Here is a 14,448-nt window from a genome sequence, read left to right on the forward strand (position 1 = left end):
TAGAATTCACAACTAGATCAATGTTGTGGATGGTTAGAGTCAAACTACAACATATTACCCTCTAATTTATTTTCTTATTGTCTGTGTTTATTTCACTCATCATCAATTCTTTCTTGTGTTAGAATTTTTTTTAGGAGAAGTCACTATTTAAATGTGTGAAATATGTTACTTTTGTCTGAATATTTCCTCATAATCATTCTCCAGAACGAATATTATAATGACTGTAAACGAATTCATCACAATAGAAGCCATTATTTTAGATTTTTAAGTACTATCATAGTGCTATAATTAACATATAAGCATCTTTGATTCTCTAAGTCTTTAAATTTCAGATATTTTCTCATAAATTAGATTGTGAGAACTGGAATTATTTTGTAAGGAAGAGTTGCCCTCTCTCTTCTATGTATTTATTTATCCATTTTTTAAAATATCAATGTGGACTCATGAATACTTATTTTTAACTTTAATTTTAATTATATTTGACACATAATAATTGTACATTTTTATGGGGTTCACTGTGATGTCTCAATGAATGTGTATGTGTGGGTGAATGAAAAGCTTCTCCTTTTGCCCTCTGAAAAGTTATTGAAAAATTAACTCGTAGAAAGGCAGATTTGTAAGAGAAAAGGAATGTAAATTTATTGCTATCATGTGTAAGGGGAGAATCACACAGTGATTGCCTAGTATCTCAATGGGGTACAGATGCTTATATACCCTACATGTAAAGGGAAAGGGAAAGGAGAGGTAGTGTGGATGATTTTAGGAAGAAAGCAAATAATTTTTAGGATAATTTAATGGGGTTGAAGAACATACAGTGGTCTGTTGGGCCTGTTGGTTTGTGACAAAAATATGTCCAGGTTTGTTGACGACTTTAGTCTTCCTCCTGGGATGGGTTCACTTAATAGAAACTCAAGGAATGGATCACAAGAAATTGTTGTTTGGTTTTTTGTTTGTTTATTTTTGAAGATCTGGACTTAAAGCAGTTAAGGCAACTTCAGCCTGTGCTTTTGAAGAGGTAGAAGATTAAGAGACGTGGAGCCAAGGCAGAGGAGAAACAACTCTTCTCCTTCGTCGGTGTGCCCGGTCTTTATGTAGATAGGAAAATTCTGTTCTAGCATCTGTTGATCTCCAAGGGCCTGTAATTCAAAATATTCATTATATCAGGGAGCCATATTTTGGGGTAAAACCCCATGTGCTCCTTTATTACCGTATTCATCAGAGTAATTACCGTATTCATCACTTTAAATGTTTATCATTCCTTGTGGTGATAACATTCAAAATCTTTTCTTCTTGTTTGAATACTTAGTTTATTTGGTTAAGAATCCAATACTAATATTATTTATTTTGGACTCAAGTTGTTCTCTCTTATTCAGACTGGTTTCTGTGTCCTTCTGACAACATCCTATCATATGTTGTTTACTCCCTTACTTTCTTATTTCCCTTACTCATTTTCTTACTTTTTTACTTGCTGCATTCCTCTTTGGCACCATAAGAAGCTCTAGTCTCATCTTATATTTTCCCTACCCCAGCTTCAGGTTTGGCCAATTTCTAAAGAACCCTGGTTTCATTTTATTGGAGAACAGCATTTAGAAATCAACATCTGGATGGATAGAAACATTTTGACAGTTCTCTATAACAAAAGGCACTCTAACTAACAGGATCTAAAAGCACCCTTCTAATTACAATCTTCTCAGCCTTAAATATTTTCACTTATTTCATGCCACTGTGGGTGAAAATGTCATATTGTAATTTCTTGTTTCTGTGAAGTTTGACATTATATAACATATTTCTGTATTCCAAAATATTTTTTTTGATAATAAAATGTATTTCTTCAATATTCTCAAATTTATCCCAGCCCGTAGTTGGGGTGCAGAAGCCATTTTGCTCCTTTCTTTTTTACACTTAATTAGTGAATTGATTAGGTGAGCAATTTGAGACATGTAGTATTTATTACAACATATGGTATGATAAAGACTAATAAGCACTTGTTGCAGCATCGTTTGTTAGTGATGTTATTCTTCATGTTGTATTACTTCTGTTTTTTTGTTAGATTCTGTATCTATTTTAAATCAAATTCTGGAATTTTGTTTTATTTTATAGGGTTTTGATTATTGTGATTTATGTTGGGATACATTTTTAAGTATGGAGTAAATCAATTCTATGACAGTTTTTCATTTTTCATCACACTCCTTTATTTTTACATTGTAGCTATAATTTGTGTTTGTTTTGCTGCTGTGTACTTAACATGGCTGAACAGATGGTCATCTGAGTTGTGCTACTTTTATCCACCTTCTTACACTGTTCTATAATGTACAGCTATTTCTCTTTTCAAGTTGTAAATTTTCCTTTTCATAGTATATTAATTTAGTAATATTTTAAATCTGTAGTTTTGAAGGTTTTCTGTTTGTTTGAGAACCAAGGTTTTACCATATATTTTTGGCTTGCTTTATAAATGTCTTTTCAGGGTAAATGCAGATAGTGCTGAGAGATGTAAAACTTTTTGTGCTGTTCTGAACAGAAATAATAGAATAACTATTCCAAAGTTCTACAGCTTATGTATATTTATGTTTCCTAATGAACAAAGACTGTCCTTTTATTTGTACAAACACCTTTCTAATCATCTGTCGTCTGTGTAGCACTACATGCATTCAGTTTCACAAACTGCTTACTCAAAGGTAAAATCAGTGAAAATTAGAATCTTAGATTTTCATGTCGTCTTAAAGATTATGTAATTAAACCTCCTAAAATATGTTAAGAAGCTTATCTACAGTATATCTGCCAATTTTCAACTAGCCTTTGAGGCACATCTTTAGCCGTAGAAAACTCTTTTTATTTTCTAGAGCAGCATACTCCAGACCTTGATCCTAATACGTTTTCTTTCATTTTACCCACTGGCCCAGATATCCTTTGCAATAAAAAACAAATTTACTTTTCTTCCTTTACATTAAGCCTAAGGTGTATCTGAAAGCAACCCTCATGTCCCTTTTGAATGGTCACCTTTTCAGTCATTCTTCAAAGGAATAGCTTCAAGCATAACCAATAGTTTGCATTTCTCTGAACATCTTCTAGTTTGTCTCAGCAGTCTATAGAATTAGGCACAGTGATACAAATATGGTTTAATAGCTGCAGAGTAACCCAGGAGGACCACCTCCATACTTTTGGGTACTATTCTAATATTAATGATATCTAAGCTGACATTCACTGTTTCGATACCCACATTTTGCCACTAATTCTATTGATATCCATAAACGTTGCTAAATTTGACCTACCCTTCAGGCTTCTAAAGATTCAAGCAACATTTAAGCAGCACTATATACTAGACATTATGAAATATTGGGGAAATGAGAAGATTAAAATAGTCTATCCCGATTCTACTGAAGAGATGGATGTCTAAACCCATGACTGACTGGTATAAAACGCCTTTGAGTACACTCTAAATAAATACCCGTTTCTTTCGTCCTTCATATCTACTGACCTCCTCAGGATTATTTAATTCACATTTTATATGCATTTTCTGTCCATTCCTAGAAGTAACAGGTAAAAGTGATTAGAAAACAGATCTAAATAAAGATTCTTAAGGCACACTACTAAAAAGAACAGTATGTATTCAAATATGCTGGTTAATCACTACCCTTTGGGGATGTGTGTTCAACCAGCTCTATATTCACCCATTCATATCATTGCACGGCCTATATTTCTCCATCTTTCACAAGTATATCATGAAATGCCCTATAAAAGGCCAAATATCCTATGCCATTGAATTATTTTTCCTAATCTATCCAGCTGTAAATCCTGTCAAAGATAAAGTTCCTCTGAAATAATTTTCCTTAATGAGCCCGTATGGGCTTCGAGTCATCGTTGTTTCTTTCAAAGATGGGAAATATCCATGCAGGTCATTGAATTAGTCCACGTATCATTGCTTAGAATTTGTTTTTAGTTTCGTGGTACTCATGTCCTTTTTGGCTTGAAAGTTTCTTTTTAACTTGTAAGGCACATTCCACATTTCCTCCTGGGATCTGATAATGCACTATATATACCTTATATTTTACTTTATCTCTGTCTGCCTTCAGTTAACACAATCGTCTGGGCCAGTCTCTGTGGCTCACACTTATAATCTAAGCACTTTGGAAGGCCAGGTGGGTGGATCACTGGAAGCCAAGAATTTGAGACCAACCTGGGCAGCATAGTGAGAGCCCATCTGTATGTAAAAAGTAAACAAGCAAACAAACAGACAAATGCACAGCTGTCTGCTGGTAACTACTAGAGATTTGCCAGTGATTTGTCACCAGTTATTAATGTCTTGCTGGTGCCAAAGATTTTTCATCCTAAAAGTGCACCCCAACCTTCAAATAGGAACACATATGAGGCTGTAGTGAACTGCTCCTCTTTCCCATCCTTTGTCTTTGGTTCCCTAGATTAGCTATCTATCTAATACACTTAAAATAATTAAAGACTGTGCCGGGCACAGTGGCTCACGCCTGTAATACCAGCACTTTGGGAGGCCGAAGCAGGTGGATCTCTTGAGGTCAGGAGTTCAAGACCAGCCTGGCCAACATGGTGAAACCCCATCTCTACTAAAAATACAAAAATTAGCTGAACATGGTAGCATGCACCTGTAGTCCCAACTACTCGGGAGGCTGAGGCTGGAGAATCACTTAAACCCGGGAGGCAGAGGTTGCAGTGAGCTGAGATCATGCCATTGCACTCCAGGCTAGGTGACAGAGAGACTCTGTCTCTAAAATAATAGTAATAATTAAAGACTAGAACAACTCACTAATTAATGCAGTTATATATAAAATAGTTCAGGCATTAAGCCTCATGGAAAGACACTAAATTTGTGTTGATTGGAAAAGAAAGAGGAAGATTCTTTCATTCATTCCATATTTGTTGAGTACTTACCCCGTTCCAGTTACTGTATCCAGGAACATGTTCAGTCATGGCCCTGTCTTTACAGTCTAGTGCATGAGTAAGTTGTATTTGAAGGGATATACCTAGTGAGAGATCTTCCAAAGGCATCATTTACGAGATAAAAGACTTGGGAAAGGAAGTAAACATTTGGGAGGCATCAGCAGATAGATTAACCTGGATAAAATGTAAAGAGAAAGAAGAAAAAAAGGTGAGCAAAATCTTTGTTAGCCTTGAGGCATGAGGATTACTCTCAGATGAGGTGTAAGAAACATCAAGGGATGAAAATCAAATGCAGTTTGGAGACCAAATGAGGTATCAAAGGAGGGGTAATGATCACATTAATAGCTGACACTTATTACACTCACCTTTATGTGACAAGTACTTTGATGAACTTTTACATTCTTTCCTCTCTTCCTTTTCACAGCAAGCCTGTAGGGGAGTTTCTGGTTCTATCCCCATTTCATTGATGAAGAGGTTAAGTAATTTGTCTAAGATCACAGAGGTAGTGGGTATCCAAGCAAGGATTCAAATTCAACCAGAGTGATCTCTGTCTGAGATCCTCAGAATGTCTATTGGAAAAAGGAATGATTAAATTTTAAGAGCAGTTTTGTATGTAGATTTACCTGCCTTTAGGTTTGCCCTTGATATCTTAATGAACTGTTTCTCAGATAGTCATATCTTATGCTTCACTAGTTTGCCAAGCTTTCTCCCTCTTTTACAAGGTGATAAATTCCCTTACCACCACCTGCCTCTTCTAGGCACTTTCTCCCTTTTTTATATGGCTCTACATTTCTTTATCCCCATCTGACCTGCCGCTTCAAGGCACTTTGATATCTCCTTCCACCTCACCCTGCCTCATCCTCCATGATCCAGTCATATTAAACTCTTCTGAGAACTCACCTGGTGCTTTTCACTCCTGAGCTTTCAAAGCTTTCCCCATTCCCAAACTTCACATTCTCCAGGGTGCCTTCCCTGGTCACCCAGGTTAAGGCTGTGAATGTGAGACCAATGTGGTCACACATGGCCACTCACTCAGCAGAGCCCTGTGCTCTGAGATTAGTGCTCTGAGTTGCCATCCTGAAATTCCAAATAATTTTATCTTTGCTTTTGTGTTTTATCAGTGAAGTCCAATAGGGCAATGAAGCCTGTGTGCAGGCCTTGGAGGCTTGCCTCACTTGTAGTTCTGCAGGCTTCTCCAATGCCTGCCCAACCTTCCTCTTCACGCCAGCCCAATGATCACTTCCCACCCCCACCTACCAACATGCTTGGGTACCAGTGCAGAAGAGCCAGGGTGAGGCTGGGTGTCTTTGAGGCTCTGTATTCACATAGCCCCACATCCAAGGGAGTATGGCACAAAAGAGTAAATAAAAAGCACCCCCCGGGTGCGGTGGCTCAAGCCTGTAATCCCAGCACTTTGGGAGGCCGAGGTGGGCAGATTACGAGGTCAGGAGATCGAGACCATCCTGGCTAACACAGTGAAACCCCGTCTCTACTAAAAAATACAAAAAATTAGCCAAGCGTGGTGGCGGGCGCCTGTAGTCCCAGCTACTCAGGAAGCTAAGGCAGGAGAATGGCATGAACCTGGGAGGCGGAGCTTGCAGTGAGCTGAGATTGCACCTCTGCACTCCAGCCTGGGTGACAGAGTAAGACTCTGTTTCAAACAAACAAACATTAAAACAAAACAAAACAAAAGATCCTGACAGGTCTGGAGCAACACCACTGAGGGAAAAAGGAAAAAAATCTCATTTACTGCTTTTGAATAGGTCCTCCTGTTTTATTTTTTACTGGATTCTGTCATTTATATTGTCACACTTGCTGCAGGGCTTGCAAGCACAAAGGTCCGTAGGCATCATGTGAAGTAATATGAATGAATCAAGTGAAGTGGACAGAAGCCAGAGCAAAGTAGAGAGTACATGTTCCTCCAAAAGGAGGTCACTGCTCCAGCCCCAGCCAGTTATTTCCATGGAGAACATGGACCTAAAGTTTTCATCCCTTCTGATTTTTCAAATAAATCTGAAGGTTTATGTAAAATACCTCACTTGTTTTAAAGGTTAAAAATTGCTAAAACATGATAAATTCCAAATAAAATTTGCAGGTCATATAAGACTGGTCTATAGGCCGCTATTTGAAACCTTTGAATCTCTGATTTATTGTACATTCCATCTTAAATGTCATTTCCCCATTAGACTTGGCTCTATAAGAAAGTGTTTGTGATTTGTTCTTGAATCTCCAGAACCTAACATAATTCATAGCAAATAATAGAGGCCCAATATTGTGGAATGAGGATCTACCATTGCTGTTGACACTTTTGAGTGTTTCTTGATATTATTAAGTGAATATTCTTCAACATTTATACAAAGATATTAATATTCTCAGAATTTATACTCAACATTAGACAATTATTTCAGTGGTTTTATAGTTATAACAAGTCTTTTACTTTGTAAAATACAAACATACAAGTACCAAAAATCTTTTTCACTAGAGGGCTTAAATATTAATATTTTGCATTTCATAAATTTCTACATATGAATGTTGAGAATTTCATTGGAAAAAAATCAATGAATGAAGCTTTAAAAAATTAATAGTTCTCCAGCTAAAACAATAGTTTTTTTTTGTTTTTTTTTTGAGATAGTGTTTTGCTTTCGTTGCCCAGGCTGGAATGCAATAGTGCGATCTCGGCTCACTACAACCTCGGTCCCCCAGGCTCAAGTGATTCTCCCGCCTCAGTCTCCCTAGTAGCTGGGATTACAGGCATGTGCCACTATGTGCAGCTAAGTTTTTGCATTTTTGGTAGGGACAGGATTTCTCCATGTTGGTCAGGCTAGTCTCGAACTCCTGACCTCAGGAGATCTGCTCACCTTGGCCTCCCAACTAGAGTATACTTACAAATTTTTTAAAAACTTAAATAATCAAAATATGCCATATAAAGTACATTTTTATTATAAGCCTAGAATTTCAATAACATTTTTACATTATGACATTTTAAAATATCTGTTCTTACCAGAAAACTAATGCTGTTTTCCTTAAATATTGTACAATGAATTATGAAGTAACAGAGTAACATGGGACTTAGAGCCAGGATACTTGGCAAGTCCACAGTTTGGAACTTATTTGGCTTCGTGGCCTTTGTCAAGTCACTTATATTCTCTGCATCTAACATCCTTTTTTGGTAAAATAATCTACAAAGTTTTAATATCTCTTCCAGTTCCAAAGTTTTATGGTGATAAAAAAGATGCCATGTTTTTAAAGGTGATATTATTTTTTTCAGCCATTCAACATATTTTAATTATCCACTATGTGCTAGGCACTATTTTAGACCCCGAGGACTACAAAAATAAACAGAAAAGATAAAACACTTCCTCTCCTGAAGTTTATGCTCTAGTAGCAAAGAGACGAGAAAAAGTAACACAAGAAATAGGGGCATTGTATGGTATAGTAATGGTGACAGAGGCTGTAGAAAAAAATATAGAGCAAAGTAAAAGGGTTTTGATGTAATGTTGTAGGGCAGAGATTGCAGTTTAGTGGAGTAGGCAATGTATGTCTCATTTAAAAGCTGATGCTTGAGCAAAGACACAGGAGGTGAGACAGTGAGCCATGTGACTATCTAGGGAAAGGATATATCGGTCATAGAAAATGGCTATTACAGTAGCCTTGAAACATAAATGTGCCCACCATATTCAGGAAACAACAAGGAAGCCAGTTAGATCAAATAAGGAAAATGATGGTAGGAGAGTAGAAGATGACATTAAACAGGTCACTTAGGGGAAGGATCATGTAGAGGCTTTGTGTAAATGTTGGCTTTTACTCTGAGAAAAATGGGGAGCAATTAGAGAGTTTTGAACAAGAGTATTAACCTGATTTGACTTAGATATTAACACCTAGGTTGTTGTGTTGAGATTAGACTATACATGAAGAGGATAAAACCAGGTATAGGCAGTTAGAACATGAATACAGTTGTCAAGGTGAGACATGATGAGCTTGGATGAAGAAGATGTTAGGTGGAGGTAATGAAAAGTAGTGAGATTCTGTACCTATTTTTAGGGTAAGACATTTGAAATGTTAAATTTGACAGAGATACCAAGTTTGCAGTTACATATAAGAATCGAGTTCAGGAGACATATTCAGGCTAAAGACATTAATTTGGAAATTGTTATTATATAGATGGCACTTAAAGACATGAGACTGAATAATAACAACAGGGATTGAGTATACAGAGAAAGGGGAAATAACCTATAGATTATACTTGAGGACATTTCAGTGTTGATATGTCAGAAATAAGTGAAGGAACCAGCAACACAGTTGGTCAAGAGACCGCCAGTGAGGTAGGAGGAATACAAAAAGAATATGCTATCCTGAAAGCCGGGGTTAGAAACTAGGTCAAATAAAATGAGGACTGAGAGATGGCTTTGGATTTAGCAGGAATGATGTATTTGATGACAAGAGTAGCCTTACGGGAGTGGGTAGGAATTAAGTAGAGTGGGTTAAAAGAAAGAGGAAGTAAAGGAAGTGGAGAGAACCTGTATAGACAACTCTTTTGAGAAGCTTCACTGTGAAAGGAAATGGATAAATAAAGTATAGGAGCTATAAAGGGAATTAGGGTCAAAACAGTGATATTTCTTTCAAGATGGGGAGATAATAACATGTTTGTTTTCTGACAAGAATGATCCAGTATAAAAGGAAATATTGATAATGTGGGAGGAAGGGAGAGAATCGCTAGAGTGACACTCTTAAGTAGGTGAGAGGGGATGAGGTCTGGTGTACCAACAGAGGAGCTGGCCTGAGCTGGACAACAGTTCATCCTCAGAAATAGGACAGAAGGAAGAGCATGAAGAATCCATGCTGGTAGGAGGGCAAGTGCAAAGTATCATGTAGAAATTACTTTGTTGATTTCAATTGTTTTAACATAGAAGCTCTTATTTATGGGTTACTTGATATGTGGTAAAAAAAAATTAAATATTGACTGCATTAACTCATTTAATTCTTACAACACTATAGGAGTAATTCTACAAAATTAATGGATGAAGGAGTAGAGAGTTGAAGTGACCTGTGCACAGCCTGGATTCTAACCCTGGTGGTCTGGCTCCAGAGCCTGCCCTCTTAGAGTCTACGATGCATTGCCTCTGTTCTCTCCAAGAAAAAAACACCTTCTCCAGTCTTATTCTCTACCAACATATTTGCTAGGACCCTTTTAACAAAATGTTGAGTTGTTTCAGGCACAGATTTGTGGTGCTATATGATAACTTCAGGAAAATCAATCCCTTAGATATCTCTTAAAGGCTTACTGTGGAATCATATGCAGAAATTAAGAATTCATAATTACATTGAAAAATTACTTAACTTTCTCATAAATATGGTGTTGTTCACACCCACAGAGAAACCGAGATAGAGGAAAAGGGAGATGATAGCTCCCACCCAGGAACTTTAGGGCACGTGAATTTTTTTTTTTTTTTTTTTTTAGACAGAGTTTCATTCTTGTTGCCCAGGCTGGAGTGCAATGGCACGATCTTGGCTCACTGCAATCTCCACCTCCTGGATTCAAGCAATTCTCCTGCCTCAGTCTCCTGAGTAGCTGGGATTACAGGCATCAGTGACCACGCCCATCTAATTTTGTATTTTTAGTAGACACAGGGTTTCTCCACGTTGGTCAGGCTGGTCTCGAACTCCCACCCTCAGGTGATCCTCCTGCCTAGGCCTCCCAAAGTGCTGGGATTACAGGCATGAGCCACCACGTTCGGCCATAGGGCATGTGATTATTGAATGAAATGGCCTAAGAAATGTACTGTTTATATTGTTTGGTTACTTGACTGCTTACTCGGCATTTATAAGTTAAATCTATGGACATGAGGCCCTATTGTGTTTGCAGAATTTTGTTTTTAAACTGGTGCAACTACACATTCCATGCATATAGCAAACTTGCACTTGTATAAACTTATGCTCCAAAAAACTGATGTACTATATTCCATGGTCTTGAACATTATTAGGAAACTTCTATATTCACCTAGTTTACTTCATTTACATTCACCTAGTAAAAATGTTGCACCTCTTCACTTCTCTGAATGCTCGCCAATAAGGATTCAGTCAACTCAGTATCCACTACCTCTCTTCTCAACCTTAGATGCTGGCCAATATTTAAATGATAGGAGCTCACTATTGTAGACATATTGATGATTTCGGGTTGCTCAAAGACCTAAGACTTATGCAGCTTGTTCTTAAATACTCAACCTGTTTGAGGGCCAGAGTCCTGAGGTTGCAGTTTATTTAAGGCCAAAATGCAACAAAATAAGCACAGTGAATGTGGGTGTGTGACTCCTCCAGTCAATACATAACCCGAATTTAAAACTTTTGTGCTACAACAAATACAAGGCTTGTTTGATTAAAGGATTTGGTTCCTGGAAACTGTCTTAGCAGAATTTACTTAAGACTTTCAACTTTGTGCTACGAAATGAGAAGTTTAACCAGGATATCAGTTGATGCATTTCCTTTGCTATTTTTCTAAGAGCAAGACTGGAAAGTTTTATGACTCTGTGTTCTCAGGCTGGCAGGGTTTAAACAAACAAGGTTCCCTTGACATGAGGAAAGGTTGCCTTTGTTCTTGTCTTAGCCATTTGTCTTGGGTTGAGCAGTACAGTCATTTCTCATACATGTGGAAGTTGCTAAGATCAGTCATTTACCTTGGAACGTAGTTCAGTGGACACTACACTGATGGCATTTTAAGATACATGTTTGTTCTTTATGTGAATGTCCTTAGGGCCTTTGAGGCTGCCCTGAGATAGAGGCAGAAGAAGCCTTATTATTAGTTGATCTCTTCACATTATGAATGTTCACACTGCAAAATTGTGCCTGAAAGACAAGAACTTCACTCAGAGAGGCATATAGGTACCCATATTTGGGTTGATGTAAGGCATGGGCCCTTCAAAGTCAACAAATATTAGATTTATCCCACCCCCAGCCCCCAACCATGAACCCATCACCATTTCTGTGCTACCTGGGGTTCAGGCATAGATTAAAACCCCTACTGGCTGTAAGTTTGGTCTGTGTTCACTTCATGACCTTGGGAATTTTATTGCCCCCCTTAATGGCCATTCTAATCGCTTATCTTCACAGTTCATCATCTTGTTACCTGAAGAGAATCCTAAGAGCTGGCTCATTTCTTCTGTTATCTCTTTGTATAAAGTTTAATGGATGTGCAATCTTTTCACTTTTCTTCTTTTCTGTGTCTGAAACGTTGTGATAACAAAAATAACAATAGCTACAAGCTTTTGTGAAGTTAATTATTTTAAATGAGCAAAGAAGACCAAGCATCTGAGAAGAGAATGGCTCAGAAATTGGAAATAAAGCATGATGCTCTGCTACAGCTGGTTGATATTTGGGTCTTTTATTTTTCTCCTGAGTAACATAAGAGCCATTGAGCTCAGAGGACGTGAACATCCTGCACATGAAATAGATGGTGTGTGGAGGAGGTGAGGGGGGTGCACCCAGCAGCCGTTCTCTGAATCCTTCAGTGAGCTTCCCTTGAATAGGTCGGAGAAGCAAGTAGAGGGGCTGGAAAACAGAGGCTCTGCTTGGATGGTTTCCAACACACTTCACAAAGCTCAGGAAAAGCTCAGCTAAGCCACATGCATTTTATGTTTTCCCGAGGAAAGACTCTGCTTGTTGGTCTCAGGGTTAAGGAGTCTCAGCAAGTTTTTATAGATACACTCAAACACTCTCTTAGTATTTTCCTCTGTCATGGAAAAGAGCCCAGGGAATAAAATCACACTTAGTGCCTGCTAGGCTAGTTGGCTCAGGGAAGAGATGTCGGGGCAGTTAACTATATTGTGGGGCACCCTTAGCTCCCCAGCTTCACTAAGTTTATAAAAAACTGTGTGTGTGTGTATATGTGTGTGTGTGTGTGTGTGTATAAAAGTACGAAATCCTGAAATACATCCACTCTTCTGAGTTTAGTTTCAAGTTTCAACTAAGATTGTGTGTGTCTGCACACACACGTGTATATATGTGTATATATATACACACACATACATGTATATATGAATGAATACTACCTTCATCTTTATCAGGAGGAACAAATACACACCATATAAACTGTAAAGTGTGGAGAGATACAAAGGTGATAGGCAAGTGACAAATCCTGAAAACTGTCAAGAGTTGAAGCGTGGGTTTTTTCTTTAATTTCCCCCAAAACGTATTTTAAAGCAAAAAACTAAAGCATTTACTGTTCCTTTGTGAGAATGATTTGGGATGTTCATTGGAGCAAAAAGGCCATTTATGAACTGACTTTGGCCTTGCTTTGGCCTGTCATAGTCACTGTGTTTATTTCAGAACCTGAGATTTACACTGACTGCATATTAACAGAGAAGAAAACCTGGAGTCATTGGCAATTGGAATTTTCCAGTACAATTTTCCATTGTCTGCTCAATTTAAATTGTTTCTTTTCTAGAAAAAAAACAATTTATTTTAACTTTTTCACTTATGTTCCTCCATAGAAGGCTTACTACTATTTTAAAGACACTTTACCTTGCTCACAAACTTGTAATTTTCTCATTCATAATTAATGCTTTCCTATACTGTCATTTTCCTGAAATTTTAGCCATAAAAAGTATATATAATTATGCTAAATAGAGATGCTGGAATATCATTAGTATCAGAAGTATGTAACAGTGTTCCTAGGTTTAGAATGTTGTGTGTTCCTATTTTCCCAGGTTTCCACTTCTATTCTTGTAGAACTGGAAACCAGACTTGTTTTGGTTTTGTGTTTTTGGTCATCTGATTATACTTTACAATTAAGAATCAACTGGTTAAATAAGTGAAGATGGAATTGAATAAAGCAACTATCCTTATGCTAATGAGAAAATCTGCAAAGTTTTCTCTTTTAAATACTTTTAACAGAAACAAATATTTAATTAGAATTGTCACTTAATATCTTGCAAGAAAGAAAATGTGGCCACTTAAGTTTTTTTTTTTTTTTTTTTAATTTTCTGACTAGAAAAATCATATAAAGTATTGACCACTTGATTCAGAATAATATGATGCACGATGCTTAAACAATAAGTCCATGCTGTTTGGGAACTATACAACTGCATACAAAAGTAAAAATCAGTTACTTGAACGCAGCAAGTGCAAAGTAGTTCTACTTCAGCCTGATTAAGCAGCGCCACCTACTGCACAGAAGATGTACTTTATGTTCGGGAATTCTTTAGTAGAAACAAATCTCTATAGAGCTAAGCACAGAACAAAATCAGTTTTCAGTCTGCTATTGTGTAAAATTTACATCTGGGTTATTTTATTGAAGTTTTTTCTAGTGTTTCTCTGTGTCTATTAGTCTACCCATTCATATTGAGAGCAACAATTACATAAGAAAGTGAGAGATAATAGGAGATAAAAAAATGCAAATATGAAAAAAATAGGAATATAGGATATTCATTCTTGACATCTATTGATGTATCTTTTATTATGAAAAAAAGTCCAGTGTACCTCCATTTTCCTTTTTACACATGACAATGACATAAGAATCAACCGTTAACCAATGCTTGTTTTAATCGA

The 14,448-nt window shown here is 37.1% G+C and overlaps 1 protein-coding gene and 1 long non-coding RNA gene across 5 annotated transcripts in view; one reads left to right on the forward strand and one right to left on the reverse strand.

Annotated features, from left to right (window-relative positions):
• Positions 1–14,448, forward strand: part of INPP4B (inositol polyphosphate-4-phosphatase type II B) — a 551,727-nt gene that overhangs the window by 436,932 nt on the left and 100,347 nt on the right. The window lies entirely within an intron of this gene.
• LOC108526786 (uncharacterized) lies at positions 904–5,452 on the reverse strand. The gene is made up of 3 exons (XR_001884605.1): positions 5,274–5,452; positions 4,900–5,082; positions 904–1,136 (listed from the first exon to the last, which is right to left on the reverse strand). It is a non-coding gene; the product is annotated as an uncharacterized LOC108526786 (long non-coding RNA).

This window comes from Rhinopithecus bieti, unplaced genomic scaffold (assembly GCF_001698545.2).
Source record: "Rhinopithecus bieti isolate Rb0 unplaced genomic scaffold, ASM169854v2 scaffold_761, whole genome shotgun sequence".
Classification (NCBI taxonomy): Eukaryota; Metazoa; Chordata; class Mammalia; order Primates; family Cercopithecidae; genus Rhinopithecus; species Rhinopithecus bieti.